General features: G+C 47.1%; 1 protein-coding gene across 2 annotated transcripts in view; it reads left to right on the top strand.

Moving 5' to 3' along the window:
• Positions 1 to 15832, top strand: part of LOC135223624 (D-glucuronyl C5-epimerase B-like) — an 888924-nt gene that overhangs the window by 791274 nt on the left and 81818 nt on the right. The window lies entirely within an intron of this gene.

Here is a 15832-nt window from a genome sequence, read left to right as displayed (position 1 = left end):
GCTGGTATCGTAAAATTCAAAATTCATAAACGTCAAGTAAGACGTCCAGTGAAGAGTGGTAGAAAAAAGGGATTTTGATAAAGGAAAAATCTATTTCTGGGCAGTGACCTGTGTCGCCCAGTGAAATGGTTCCTTTAGCACTTATTTCTAGGTATAAATATTGCTAAATATACCAGAGAAAAAAGCTATATGGTAATGCCAGAATATTCTGGCTCGCTCACCTTTATTTAAGGTGTCGGTATGGTATCTGGGGTGAGTGTAACCACTACCAGAGGTCCCTTGCCATTTAGTCTCTTCCTTTCTCAATATCCCTCGTCTACAGAGGAGCCGTTCTAGGCCCCCGCTACTCACTACTGCTACAGCTAGCGCTTTGTTTACCATTCCTGTAGATAGCACCCAAGCTTGAGCCAGATTAGGGTGTGGAAATTAGAGGGTGGGTTTCACTGGGCGAAACAGGTCACTGCCCAGAAATAGATTTTTCCTTTGTCAAAATCCCTTTTCTGGGCCTACCCTGTGTCGCTCTGTGAAATAGTAACAGAGAATTGTCCCCACCAGCTTGGAAAGTTAGTGTAGATAAATCACTGTAAGGAAATTGAAACCTGTATAATTATTAAATATTATTTAATAATAGTTATTCATTCTACAAATACTTAATAAATTTCCTTAATACTATGAAGTTTTTAATGATATCCTTAAACTACAGTTCTTATCTACTAATAGGGTTGTATAACCCGGCATATAACATTAAATGAATCCTACACCACTAAACAGGAATTTATTTACAAAATTTTGCACCAGATAACCATATGTACAAGCAATAAAGATCATAATACAATGCAGGTGAAAATCAGGTTAAAGTGTGCAACCTAGTAACAACCAAGCTAAGGTCAAGAATGCTAGCGAGGGGTAAAAGTAATAATTCTCCTGATGGGAGGAACTCAATATGGTCTGGTTCCCTAGAGAGGGCCGACAGCTCAGATATTCTAGCTCCTGAGGCCAGACTTATTAGGAATAATGTTTTCCTTAGGAGCGTTATATAAGTACATGACTCATTAACAGTGTCCGAAGCTAGCTTAAGGACATCATTTAAGAACCAGGAGACCGTTCGAGGTCTATCTATTGGTCTAAGTCTAGCACAAGCCCTAGGAATAGAGGAAAAATACGAATCTGTAAGATCAATATTAAATCCAAATTGGAATATCTTCTTTAGTGCTGATTTGGTTGTATTAATAGTACTAGCTGCTAATCCTTTCTTGAACAAGGTTCTGAAGAAGGTTATCGCCAGATTCATAGTCTTGTGTCTTTCAAAAAGGTGGCTAGCTTCTTCACTGCTGAATCATATTGACGCAGTGTTGATTCTCGTTTATCTGATTCTAGAAACCGGATGTTTTGAGGATCAATGTTGGTATCTTTCTGTGCCGCAAACTTCATGAAGTCCATAAAGTTAGGGCTTTCTGAATTCCTGAGGAAGCAGACACAGTCCGCGTTTGTACCAACTTCGTCAGTTTGGGATTGGGAATCCGTCGGGGCCGGAGTCCCAATTCCACTAGTAGAGGGAACCAATTGCTCTTGGGCCAGTTGGGAGCTACTAGTGCGATCTGACCTTTGAAAGTCCTGAGTTTGTTCAGGACCTTCATTAGTAGGTTCACCGGAGGGAAGAAATAAATCCTTTTCCAGATATTCCAGTCTATTGCCATAGCGTCTGTAGCATAAGCCAGAGGGTCCAGGTTGGCTGCCACATAGCATGGTAGTTTGTGGTTCGATTCCGTGGCAAAAAGGTCCACTTGAAGCCCGGGCACCTGTTGGCAGATCCATTTGAATGACCCTCCGTCCAGGGTCCACTCCGACTCCAGCGGAGTAGTCCTTGACAGAGCGTCTGCCACTACATTACTTACTCCCGCTAGGTGAGTGGCCGATAGGTGCCATCGGTTCCTGGCCACTAGGGCAAATATGGCTATCATTACGTGGTGTACATGGCTCGACTTGGAACCTCCCCTGTTTATGCAGTGGACTACCACTGCGCTGTCCAATACTAGCTTGATATGGATTTTCTTGGCTGGTAAGAGTTTCTTCAGTGTTAGAAACACTGCCATGGCTTCCAGTACATTGATATGTAGCTGGCGGAATGACACTGACCAGGTTCCCTGTACTTTCTTGTATTGTGAGTATCTGCCCCAGCCGCTCAAGGAGGCATCCGTATGAGCTACTAGGGCCGGCGGAGGAAACTGTAGAGGTACTGATTTCAACAGACTCTTGACTTCTGTCCAGGGGCGGAGTCTCTTGTGTAAGATCTCCGGGATACATGATACTTTGTCCCGGGATCTTCTGTTCGCTCTCGATCGCCAAACTCGATTTATATCTTTTAGCTTGGCTTTCAGTAGTACGTCCGTAACTGATGCAGACTGGAGTGAACCTAGGATTCTTTCCTGGTTTCTCTGGGACGTCTGCTTGTCTTTGAGAAATTGTCTTGTAGCCTTGGCTATTTCTCTCTGTTTTACTGGCGGAATTGATAGAGTGTACGAGTTTAGGTCCCATTGGATTCTTAGCCACTGAAAACCTGGTGCCGGAGTTAGACGGGACTTGTTCCTGTTTATCTGGAAACCTAGGTGTTCCAGGAACTTTATTACTTTGACCGTCGCCTTGCTGCATTCTTCGACGTCTGTGGCCCAGATGAGCCAGTCGTCCAGATAGGCTACTAACATTACCCCCTGAGTCCTTAACTCCTGGACTACTGTTTCCGCTATTTTCGTAAATATTCTGGGCGCTATGTTGAGCCCGAATGGCATTACTTTGAAGGAATAAGCCTTCTTTCCTAGTCTGAAGCCTAGGAAGGGGCGGAAGTGTCTTGCTATCGGGATATGATAGTAGGCGTCTGTAAGATCTATAGAGGTGGTGACGGCCCCATGGGGAAGTAAGGTCCGCACCTGCGAGACGGTCAGCATTCGGAACTTGTCGCAATGAATGAATGAGTTTAGATGGGACAAGTCTAGGATTATTCTTAGTTTGTTCGAGTCTTTCTTTGGAACGCTGAACAAGCGCCCTTGAAACTTTTAAGTTTTTGACTTGTGACACTACCCTTTTTTGAAGTAATTCTCGGGTATACTCTTATCAGTTCCGCTGTTGGTCTTTAGTAGAAGGTGTTTGATGGAGGAGGATCTTGTATCCAACTCCATCCCAGACCTTTGGTCACAATACTCTGGGCCCAGGTGCTGAACCCCCACTGATGTCGGAAGAGGTACGGCCTCCCTCCTACCTGAGGAGTCTCACTGGTTGGCGGATGGACGGCCACCACGGGCTCCCCGGAAGCCTTTGCCTTGGTTGGAGGCTCTTCCGCCACCTCTGTGTCGGAAGGCTCATCTGGCACGGCTGCCTCTGGCAAACCTGTTATACCCTTGAAATGCTTGGGTTTCAAAGGTAGTTGTAAGCCGCAGAGACGGAGAAGGAGGTCGAAGCCTGGGGTTGTTGAGACGGCTGAGTCAGAAGCACAAACTGCTGTTGCGGTTGTGCTTTTGATGTTGACGGTTGACTCATTTGAGCCACCGGAACCGCCTGAACCATCGTCTGTGGTTGAGAAGATTGGAAGGGTTGAAACTTCCTCAACTTCTTCTTGCCTTTGGGATTCGTTCCGGCGGACTCCGATTTCCTTTTAGGAATGAGTCCCCAGCGAATCTTCAGACTCTGGCTCACCCTCACTGCCTCCGCCAAGACTTCGTTAACGGCGGAGTCGGGGAAGAGGTTTGCTCCCCAGTTGGAGGATCCAATTAGTTTATTTGGCTCATGGCAGATGGACGCTTCAGCCAGAACGTACTTCCTACAGTTCCTCCTTGCTACCACAAAGTCATACAAGTCACACTGTACCGTGTGAAGCAATGACTTTGTAAACACTTTGAACAACGCCTCATCTTCGTAGATGAGCGATGTCATTTCCGACATGGTGGCAGAGTTGAGGGACCTACTCAGCCTCAATCTGGCGTCATACTCGGCCTTGATCAGGGTGTCCGGAAGCCTAGGGAGCCGCTCGCTGAACAGTGTGTTACCACAGTCCGGCGCCAGCTTACCCGCAGAAAAAGTGGCAGGTGCGTCTACCCAACAGTCTGTGCTTCCGGGGAGCAGAATGGAAGGCAAATCTGGTTCCCGGAGCTGTGGCATTGGTTTGTCTTCCATGGCTGCCTGCATGGTTAGCTCAGCCACTTTGGATAGACATGGGGTAGGCGTTTCTTCGTTTACCGCAAAGATGGTAAAAGGGCTCTTATGAGCCATCAACCTGGTGTTGACGCACTGCCACTCTGTCAAGTTCCGGAGCCAAGCTTGTTGAGCTTGCTCCCTGGGGAAGATGACAGTTTCTTTAGGGATTTTATCCTCCCTGACCATCGCGTCTTCTGTCAGACGGGCGTAGCCGATGAAGGGAAACTGGAATCCCGGAAGATAGAACTCGAAGTCTTCCAGTCTTTGAGTTCCGCACCCCTCGATGGTAAGCATACCATCCGAGAACGGTGCGTATGCTGCTGACCTCCAAGGGTTGTTACTCTTGAAGGGTGGCAGCTTTGAGGAGTCCGGCTTTGGTAGGGGATGAACTACCTGTCCAGACTGAGGCTGTCCAGTTGCCATAGAGTCTTGGAGACCCGCCACTAGGTTCTCCTGAGCAACCATCCTCTCCGATAAGGATTGGATGGACTGGCCTGAGGCTTCCAGTGTGGATGACAGCTGGGAGAACATTTCCTGGAACTTGGTCTGGACCAAGGTTCCTACCATGTTCCCCATCTGCTGCATCATACTTGCAGAGAATGCCTCTGGGTCAAAGCTAGGTACCGGGGTCCTAGCTTTTGGAACCTTTGCTCTCGACCTCTGTTGAGGGGGAGTTGCTCTTGCCATGTCCGCCTCGGGGTTAGGAGCCGATGGCTTAGTGACGCAGCTGGTTCCGGAACTTGGCTTAGGCAAGGACTTCTTCATCGCCTTAAAGTCAATCGGGTTTTTTGACTTTAGGGACCACCGAGGAAGACTTCGGTCTAACCGACTGAAGCTTCCCGGCGAATCCCTGGAAAGAAGTGGTAGAAGAAAGAGAGGAAGACTGAGATGGGCTCAAGAGCAAGCCTTGAGCCCCTACACTACTTGCCTCACCAACATTCCTACCTTCGCCCTGGTTGTCCACAACCATGGGCTCGCGGTCAAGGTCTAAGGCGGCCACATCTCCGACCACCTCCTCGCCGAAACCCTCCTCCGGCGCAGCCGTGGTCTCTGCCCGGATCCTGGCGATGATGGGGGCCGCTACCGCTGCCTCTACTGCCGATGACTTCTTGGCTCCAGGGTAGATGATGCCAGCCATCTCCTCAGAAAGCATGTAGGGCTGAGCCTTCTTGGCATTGCGGCCAAATCCGCCGACCCAGGTCTTCAGGGTAGCCAGCGCCGCGTCCTTGACGGCTTGGATACTCTGTAAGAGGAAGTTATGTCAACTCTTAAACTAAATACTATCCTTAGTCCAGTATGAATCTACACGATATAGTCCATCTGACACTCATTGTATCATTATCAAGAATGGTACATACCGGCTCGGAGGTGAGTTCATTCAAGAGGCCGTAGCAGACCTCACATCCCTCGTGGTGCCAAACCAACAGATCCTTGACGGCACAACCAGCATGGGTCCTGCATACCACGTGCCCACAGGGCTCCTGGAGGACGGCGGTACAACCCGTCTCCAAACACTGCAAGATCTGTAAGTCAAATGATACATAAGTATCACTATTTAAACCCACTGGAGGTGTGTCCGGTGGGGCATGCATTATTCTACAGTCATCGGAGGTGACTCCGGTGACAGAATATTTTTACCACTAGGGTATCATGCATCCTTGTTCTCACCAGCTCTGGGGTGCAGCTCTTATTCTTGTCATGTCTTAAGTATAGGGCTGGTGGACCAGGACAGGTTAAGTGAAAACCTGTCCTGACGTAAAATCTAGTGAAATAGGATTGCGCCTCAAGCCCATTCTCCATTCCTCTAGGAGAGACAAATCAAGACAAATGAACAAGGCCGATGGGCTATTGATAACAAGGTACCTCGGTTTGAAATACCCGGCGGAGTAATAAGTCCGCCATAGTAAACAAACCGAAGTATAATAAGATAAGATATCTTATTGGATAAAACTAACGGTATATGTATCTAACGTACATAACCACATGTGTACATATATATGCGTGCGCATGCATAACTAACTGATCCAACAGCAGTGGATCATTACCTATTCCGTGTCTAAATACACTTAGCTATCCCGATACTGGGTCCGGCTTCATGGGAACAGAACAGGGGATTGGTAAAACCTGAGCCCATATCTGGTCAGTAAGGCATCAGAGCTATTTGCATAGCCAATACCTTGAAACCGGGATCCCAGATCCGCCGGAGCGGGGGATAGGATTGGTGAAAGAAGACCGTGGAAAGGGATATGACAACGTGGGCCGGAGAGCGCACCACCCGGTCGAGCCAGGTGGCCAGCCAAGGCTCGCCCTAGCAGGGCACCCTCCACACCACTCATACAGAGCATGGTGTGGAGAGCCTACCCCCCGATCGCACTCCCTGCCCCCCCCCCCCCCCCCCTTATTAGGCGAGGAACTCGGATCGGCTACGTGGCGTAGCGTGAGCGAGTCCTATACCCCCCCGAGGTGGGTGCGAGGGGGAGGGAGGTCGGCTAACGGGGTGGCTCGCACGCGATCAGCTGGAAACCCTCGCAGCCAGGTGCACCACCACGCGGTAGGAAGGATCCAACTGATTCGAATAGAAGGCCTAGGCCTACTAACACATGCTACTAATAAATATCCGTATATACGGATCTAAACATACACATATATATACATACTGTCCTAATGCGGGGGAGATATGAAAAGAAAATAATTATCGAGCGAGAGAGAAAGCAACGGGTCCTCTCGAACTGCTGGCCTAACCTTCACAAACCGAAACGATCTGAACAGGTTGACCTGGCAGGCTCTGAGCGACCTGGTCTAGATTGCCAAATCAAATTTATTCAACCGAAAGGCTGGAAGACCAGTGTGGCTCGAGGACCGTAATGTATAGGCTACGGAAGAGCCAAGGCTCTTCTGTAAACAGACAAGGGTGTCTTATAGTAGAACTAAAATATATATAATATAGCCTAAAATACACCCTGGCTAGAATATAGGTTGGGATGCCCACCTCAAGATGTAAATAAGGCTAACTGAACTAGGCTACGTCCCAAGAGCATGCGGTTCGGTTGGTAGGCTATCCCCCGCGATCGGACAAAATCTCAGATGTCAGTCAATAATGAAAGCATCTAACAAACATATGGAGAACTGCTAAATGTTTGAAAATCGACTCCAATTAGTATAGGGGACTAATTGGGAATCTATAGGAGCGTAAATATACGCAGGTAGCGAATCACGAAATGGCGGCGTGGGGACGGCAATGCGCGGGCTGCCGCTCCCTCATATATAATCACATTAAACATGTTTATATCGCCTATTGCTACCTTAGAATAAGATCAAACATTAATTGCAGTACTCAACTTAGATGCAGCAGCAACTTGACATTCCATGGTGATAAAGATGGATAATTCCGAACGGAAACACAGATAAGCAAAAAACACGTGCAACGTGGAGAGTGCTAACAAAAGGAATGTTAAACAAAGCGCTAGCCGTAGCAGTAGTGGGTAGAGGGGGCCTAGAGCGGCTCCTCTGTAGATGAGGGATATTGAGAAAGGAAGAGACTAAATGGCAAGGGACCTCTGGTAGTGGTTACACTCGCCCCAGATACCATACCGACACCTTAAATAAAGGTGAGCGAGCCAGAATATTCTGGCATTACCATATAGCTTTTTTCTCTGGTATATTTAGCAATATTTATACCTAGAAATGAGTGCTAAAGGAACCATTTCACGGAGCGACACAGGGTAGGCCCGGAAAATCGAATTAAATACTCCCAGGTGAATTTGTTACGTGTTTAAATTTGACCCCGCGGACTTTCATAATGTTTATTGAATATTTTATGAATGAATGAAGTTCCATGGAAAGATAATTAAGTTCTTAATCGTTTGATTTCATTTCAAAGTTGACACGTATAGGCCTAATACTTTCTTCTATTTCATTAAAAGGGGTTAATACTGATTTGTTTTAATTTAAAGGTTGACTTTATGATGTGTTACAATGAATGAAAATCCATAGTTTACTACTCTCTTCCTTTGTTTCATAATGTTTTTTAACGCTTCCAAAAGTATTCTGTCTTTCTCCTGCACAAGTAGCCTGTATTCTCCATCTGCTTCTGAAATTGTTCTTGCGCTTTTGACGGCAATGATGCCTCACTACTGCGGTCATCACAGGGCCAAATCATTGCAGAGGGGTTTTGTTTAACCAGCAAGAGCGCCTTCCCTCTCCTCTGCTCATTGGCGCTGCTCACCAAACCAAGAACAGTCAAGTCTTATATTGCTCCAACTCTTGAATTTATATATACATATTCAGAATTTAGAATATCTTGTATCTGTTCTGTTTTTGTTCCTTCTTTTGTTTGGTGACTCTCATCGATAGGCTGAGTCAAAGACGCTTGAAGCTGAAGGTTGTTTTGGGAATGTGTCGGAAGCTTCAATTCTTCTCTTCTGGATTTCGAGTTTTCCTCCTTCCTTGTTTGTTCGTTCGTCCTTCTCCATGTGTGTTTTGACTCTTGAAGGGCTCTTCTTTTGTGATTTCTGAGGATTTGGAAAACCTTTCTCTTCAGTTCTAGTAAGTAAATAGTCCTCTCTCTCTCTCTCTCTCTCTCTCTCTCTCCTCTCTCTCCTCTCCTCTCTATCTCTCTCTCTCTCTCTCTCTCTCTCTCTCTCCTATAGCGCTTTTGACGGCAATGTCGTCTCACTACTGGGGTATTATTGTAGTGCCAAATCACTGCAGAAGGGTTTTGTTTAAACCAGCAGTGAGTGCCTTCCCCATCTTCGTTTCGGCCCCCGTCTCCTTGTATCAGTTCCTTGGAGACCTTCATGCATCTTTCTCCGCTTTCTCTCAGGCTGAGTCTCAGCCCTTGTGTCAGCCTTCCTCTTCGTCAGGTTCTGCAACTTCTTCCTTCTGAATTTCTGCTCTGTGCATAGGCATAATCTGTTTGATAACCTTTGGATTTTACTTGCCAAAGCAAAGTCTCATTCATGTAGATTTCAATGAAATCTACAAGACATTAATTAAAGAATGATGATGCCACTTTCAGCCTTCATTATATACTATTATTTTCCCCGTGGAAGAATGGCAAAATTATAAATATATATTACTCTGACTTCCATAGCAATTAAATTAAAAGAAGTAAATCCAGTAGATCACTAATTTTGGCATAAACAATTTTCAATTCAGTAAAACCCAGCTCAATGTTCTTGATTAGTACATGTTATCTGTCTCCTGAAGGACAGTGAACCAAGCCAAAAAAGTTGCCTCCGCCACAGTAATGTTGCAATGCTCATGCGCAGCCGTTTGGCCTGATGCTCATCAAATGAGATGAGCTATTTACCCAGGCCAGAAAACTGCAGATTGTTCACACCCAGGTATCTAGAGAAAGAGGTAGCGTCATTCCCCATTGAACGCCATGGTAACACAAACCAAAATGTGATTTTTACCTGTTTGTTTTTTAAGTTTCGCTATAATATAAATAGCTTCGCAAGCTTAAAGGAAAGTTTATTTTTTTTATATATTCCTGATACTGATACTGAGAATGACTGAAAAATAAAAAACAATAAAAACCAAGCTGTACTTGAAAATTACTTTTCTGGGCTTGGCCGTGTTGCTCCGTGAAATAGGTTCCTTTAGCACTATTTCTAAGGTAAAATATTGTTATAATGCCAGAGAACCGCTAAATTGGAAATTCCAGAAGATTCTTGCTCGCTCACCTTTATTAAAAGGTGTCGGTATGGTTTCTGGGGTGAGTGAAACCACTACCACGGGTCCTTTTCCAATTAGCCTCTCCTACATCAAAAAACCTCAAAAAGAGAGGAGCCGACCTATGGCTCACTACCTGCTACCGTGTAGCTAGCGCCTGTGACGTCATTCCTTTGATAGCACTACTACGCTGCACACGCGTTTTCTTTTGCTGTGTTGTGTTTCTCGCTTTTTGGAATTTTATTTCACCATGGATCGTCAATCTGCTTCTGCATCCAAGTTAATACTGCTATTATAGTTGGCACTATTTAGGGGCTGTCTTTGGGATTTTTAACCGAATTATTTAGGTTTTTATGAGTCGACGTCCCACGCGGCTTCGGCCCCGAGCCGCCATTGCAGCATGCTCCTTTGTGTCTCCTCCTTTCGTGTCTCATGTGGTCTCCCGTACCTAGTGAGCTCGAATTATTATAGCAGTATTGTTATGTCATTATGTTTTTATTAATTTTGGTGATGCATTATTGACGATTATGTCCTTACATGGGGGATTCTACCGAGCAAGTGTTCCCATTTTGTAGCCTTTCGGAACCCTACCGATCCAGTTTTCATGCATGCATGTTCCTTTTGGTTAGGTTACCTTGTCAGGCTTTGTGAGACTATGCTAGTCCTTCTTTTAGTCCTAGCCTACCCTGGCTGCCTGTCCTGTGTTTATTCGTCACAACACTAGGCCAGCTGCTCAGAGTTTCCAGGTCTTGTCCACCCTTACCGGTTGGTCATACCTAGTCCTCCAGGACATTCCTCTTTCTCTTCATCTCATGTATCATTCCATTTACAGGCCACCCATTGTATGGAGACCGGCTGCAACGCCGTCCTCCAGGATCCCTGTGGGCACGACGTCTGCCGGACCCACGCCACCTGCGCAGTCCAACTAGAAGGTTCAGTAGTGTGGCATCACGAGAACTGTTTCACCTGCTACGATCTCGTGGAACGAGTCTCCTCTGATGTAAGTGACTCTCCGGCGTGTACATAGAGATACAGGGTGGAACATTGTAATATATATGTCAAACATATACCTTCTAATTTAAGTTATAGTAATAAGAGATAAGTTTAAGTTTAACTCTAACCTTCTCTTACAGGCAGCCCAGTCTGTTCAGGATGCTGCTCTTTCCACCCTCAAGGTATGGGTGGGAGGCTTTGGGCGGAATGTAGGCAAGGCGAGGCCATACATCCTCTCCCAAGAGATGGCCACTTTGATCTTCCCCGGAGGGAAGAGCACTGGCTACGTAGACCCCGAAGTGGCAGGCTCCCATCATAGCATCTATCCAAGACGCGTGTCCCAACACTCAGAGGAGGCTTCGGCGCAGGAGGTCGCGGCACTCGATCTGGACGTCGAGCCCATGACAGTGGACGGCATGGGCGACGGTAAGGATGTTAGTGAGGCAGGCTTTGTAGGTGCTCAAGGCCTCCCCTTGGGCACGTCTAGACCTTCTTCCCCTTCCTCTTCTACTTCCTTCCAGGGATTCTCCGGGGGATTTCCATCATCTAGATCGAAATCCCTCTCAGCGATCCCTAAAGTCAAGGGCAAGCGTGACTCTAAATTGCTGCCAAAGCCCCTTCCTAGAAAAACAAACACCAGCCAAGTCTATAAAACTCCGGCTCACCACCCCGGAGCAGACAAACCCAAAGATGGGTCTCTCTCCAAGGGCTCGAGGACCAAGTCTTCCAAGGAGAGAACCCGCTCTTCCTCCTCGGAGCCTGTGGCTTCCACCTCTAAAGGTGCGATACCGAAGGTATTCAAGGAGAGGGCAGAGCCCCCCTCCTTCGACCAGGAAGCATTCGCATCCAATATGATGCAACAAATGGGGAACATGATTGGAAACTTGGTCAATACCAAGTTTCAAGAAATCCTGGAAAGGCTGGTTACACAGGAGACCATAGTCGCAGGTCTCCAGCAAGGCGTAGCGTCGGGGCTTCAACAAGCTGGCCAAATAGCCCAAGGCCAGGTTATGCCGGACTCCTCCACTCTCCCTCCCTTTCACCCAAGCAACCCATGGAGGGTAGCTAACTATGCACCTTTCGTAAACGGCATGCTTACGATTGAGGGCTGCGGAACGCGAAGGATTGAGGACTTCGAGTTCTACCCACCAGGGTTGCAGGCCCCTTTCATAGGCTATGTCCGTCTTACGGAATCTGCTTTGATCAGGGAGGACAAGGTCCCGAAAGAGACGGTCATCCTCTCTCGGGACCAAGCTCAACAGGCTTGGTTCCGTAACCTTGATGAATGGCAGTGTGTTAACACTAAGGTCATGGCCTTCAGGAGTTCCTTCACAATTTTCATGGTGGATGCAGACACCCCGATCCCGTTCACATCTAAAGTGGCAGAACTCACTCTGCAAGCTGCAATGAGAGATGAGCCTATGCCACAGCTCCGGGAGACGGAATCAACATCTCTGCTACTTCCCGGAACAGATGACCTATGGGTAGACCTACCAGCCACCTTCTCAGTTGGCAAACTTAAACCTGACTGTGCCATCTCTCTATTTAGTGAGAGACTACCCAGGCTGTCTGATGGGCTCATCCAGACGAAATTCGACGCTAGGACACAGCTTGTAAGGTCCCTCAACGCTCTAGTCATGACAGAAACAGCTCTTGTGTATTCACAAGAACCGTTGTTCAAGATCATTGCTAAGGCACAATTGCTTAGTATGCAATGTGACTTATATGATTTTGTTGTGGCCAGGAGGAACTGTAGAAAGCATGTCCTAGCAGAATCCACGATCAGGCACAAACCCAACAAACTCCTGGCCTCTTCTATATGGGGAGCGGATCTTTTTCCAGCCTCAGCGGTCAACGAGGTGCAACATGAGGCTGCTAGGTTGAACCAAAGCCTGCGGGTTCGGTGGGGATTAGTCTCCAAAAGAAAATCGGAGTCTTCCGCATCGAATCCCAAAGCAAAGAAAAAGCCTAGGAAGTTCCAGCCCTTCCAGGCACCCCAGCAACAAGCTTTGGTTCAGGCAGTACTGGTTCCCCAACCCTCTACCTCTAAGAGCCAACCTCAACAGCAGTTTGTGCTGTTGACACAGCCACAACAGCCGCAGGCGTCAACTTCCTTTGCTGTCTCCCCAGCCTTTAACCCAACCTTTGAAAACCAGGCATTTCAGGCATTCAATAGGTTCGGTAGGGGCAGCAGAGCTAGAGGTGCCTTCCGTCAACGGGGCGGCGGAAGGGCTACCGGCCGGAGCAGAGGTGCACGCGGAGGACGTGGAGGCCGTCCATCAGCAACCCAATGAGAACTCCCAGGTAGGGGGGAGGCTGTACCTCTTTTGCCATCGTTGGAGGTTCAGCAGTTGGGCACAAAGTATTGCGTCCCAAAGGTCTGGGCTGGAGTTGGATCGAAGGTCCATCTCCACCCAACACCTTCTATCAAGAACCAACAGCGGAGTTGATAGAGTATTCCCGCGATCTCCTTCAAAAAGGAGCAGTGTCAAGAGTCAAACATTTAAAATTTCAAGGTCGCTTGTTCAGCGTGCCAAAGAAAGACTCAGACAAAAGAAGAGTAATCTTAGACTTGTCCCGTCTAAACTTATTCATTCTTTGCGACAAGTTCAAGATGCTGACCATTTCACAGGTGCGGACCTTACTTCCCTGTGGGGCCGTCACCACCTCTATAGATCTTACAGACGCCTACTATCATGTCCCGATAGCAAGGCACTTCCGCCCGTTCCTAGGCTTCATGTTAGGCAACCAAGCCTACTCCTTCAAAGTAATGCCCTTTGGGCTCAACATAGCCCCCAAGATATTTACAAAGTTGGCAGATACGGTAGTCCAGGAACTAAGGTCTCAGGGTATCATGGTAGTAGCCTATCTGGACGATTGGCTCGTGTGGGCCTCAAGATTGTCGCAAGGCAAAAGCCACAGTCATCCGTTTTCTCGAATACCTAGGATTCAAGATAAACAGGACAAAGTCCCGGCTAACCCCGGCATCCTGTTTCCAGTGGCTGGGAATTCATTGGAACTTGGATTCGCATACTCTATCAATCCCGCCGTTGAAAAGGAAAGAAATAGCCAAGGCAACCAGACAATTTCTGAAATGCAAACAGACGTCCCCGAGAAACCAAGAAAGGATCTTAGGTTCTCTCCAATTTGCTTCAGTGACGGACGTCCTATTGAAAGCCAAACTGAAAGATATAAATCGGGTTTGGCGTTCAAAAGCGAACAAAAGGTTCCGGGACAGGTTAGCTCCGATTCCGGCGATCTTATGGAAACGTCTCCGCCCCTGGGCGGAGGTCAAGAATTTGTCAAAGACAATTCCACTACAATTTCCTCCGCCTGCCTTAGTGATCCACACAGATGGATCACTAACAGGTTGGGGAGGATACTCACAGTACAAGAAGGTACAAGGTACTTGGTCCCTTCAATTCCGCCAGCTTCATATCAATGTCCTGGAAGCCATGTGGTGTTCCTCACCCTGAAGAAGATTCGCCCAGCCAAGCAATCCCATATCAAGCTGGTGCTCGACAGTGCAGTGGTAGTACACTGCATCAACAGGGGAGGTTCCAAATCAAGCCACGTGAACCATGTCATGATAGCCATCTTTTCACTAGCAGGCAAGAACAAGGGGCATCTATCAGCCACTCACCTTGCCGGAGTAAAGAACGTGGTGGTGGATGCGCTATCACACTCAGTCCCACTGGAGTCCAAATGGTCTCTGGACAAGAAGTCATTCAGTTGGGTATGTCAGCTAGTACCGGGGCTCCAGGTGGATCTCTTCGCCACGGAATCGAACCACAAACTCCCTTGTTATGTGGCCCCCAACCTGGACCTTCTGGCTTACGCCACGGACACGTTGGCTATAGATTGGAATCAATGGAACAAGATTTACCTTTTTCCTCTGGTGAATCTTCTCAAGAAGGTTCTGAACAAGCTCAGGACATTCAAGGGTCAGGTGGCTCTGATAGCTCCCAATTGGCCCAAGAACAATTGGTTCCCTCTTCTCCTGGAGTTGGGCCTCCGCCCTCAACGGATCCCCAACCCCAAGCTGTCACAGCTAGTACAAACGAGGACTGTGTTCGCTTCCTCAGGAATTCAGAAAGCCCTAACTTTATGAACTTCATGAAGTTTGCAGCTCAGAGGGATGCTGATATCGATCCTCAGAACATCATGTTCTTAGAATCAGATAAACGTGAATCAACCCTTCGTCAATACAATTCAGCAGTTAAAAAATTGGCTGGGTTCCTGAACGAATCTAATGTACAAACAATGACCACAAATCTTGCAATCTCCTTTTTCAGGTCATTATTTGAACAAGGTTTGGCAGCTAGTACTATCACTACTACCAAATCACCCCTGAAAAAGATTTTCCAATTCGGATTCAAGATAGATCTAACAGACTCATACTTTACTTCTATCCCAAGAGCTTGCGCCAGGCTCAGACCTACTGAAAGGCCCAAGTCAATGTCATGGTTCTTAAATGATGTCCTTAAGTTTGCCTCAGTTACTAACAATACCTCGTGTGATTATCAATCCCTATTGAGGAAAACACTATTCCTCATAAGCTTAGCCTCAGGGGCTAGGATTTCAGAACTGTCAGCCTTATCTAGAGACCCAGGTCATATAGAATTTCTCCCTTCAGGGGAAGTGTTACTTTCTCCAGATCGACAATCCCTTGCCAAAAATGAGGATCCATTAGATAGGTGGGCCCCGTGGAAAATCGTTCCACTTCCACAGGACCCATCCCTTTGCCCGGTAGCTTCATTGAAAGCTTACTTAAATAGGACAACTTTGAAATCTTCTGGGCCTCTGTTTATTAGAGAAAAAGGTGGAACTATTTCCCTAAAAGCTATTAGGCAACAAATTTTATATTTTATCAAAAAAGCCAACCCGCAGTCCTTCCCACGGGTACATGATATTTGAGCTATAGCTACCTCAATAAACTTTTTCCAACATATGAAATTTGAAGATCTGAAGAAGTACA

This window comes from Macrobrachium nipponense, chromosome 10 (genome assembly GCF_015104395.2).
Source record: "Macrobrachium nipponense isolate FS-2020 chromosome 10, ASM1510439v2, whole genome shotgun sequence".
Classification (NCBI taxonomy): Eukaryota; Metazoa; Arthropoda; class Malacostraca; order Decapoda; family Palaemonidae; genus Macrobrachium; species Macrobrachium nipponense.
Note: the sequence above shows the minus strand (reverse complement) of the source record. Positions and strands in the feature narration are given on the sequence as shown.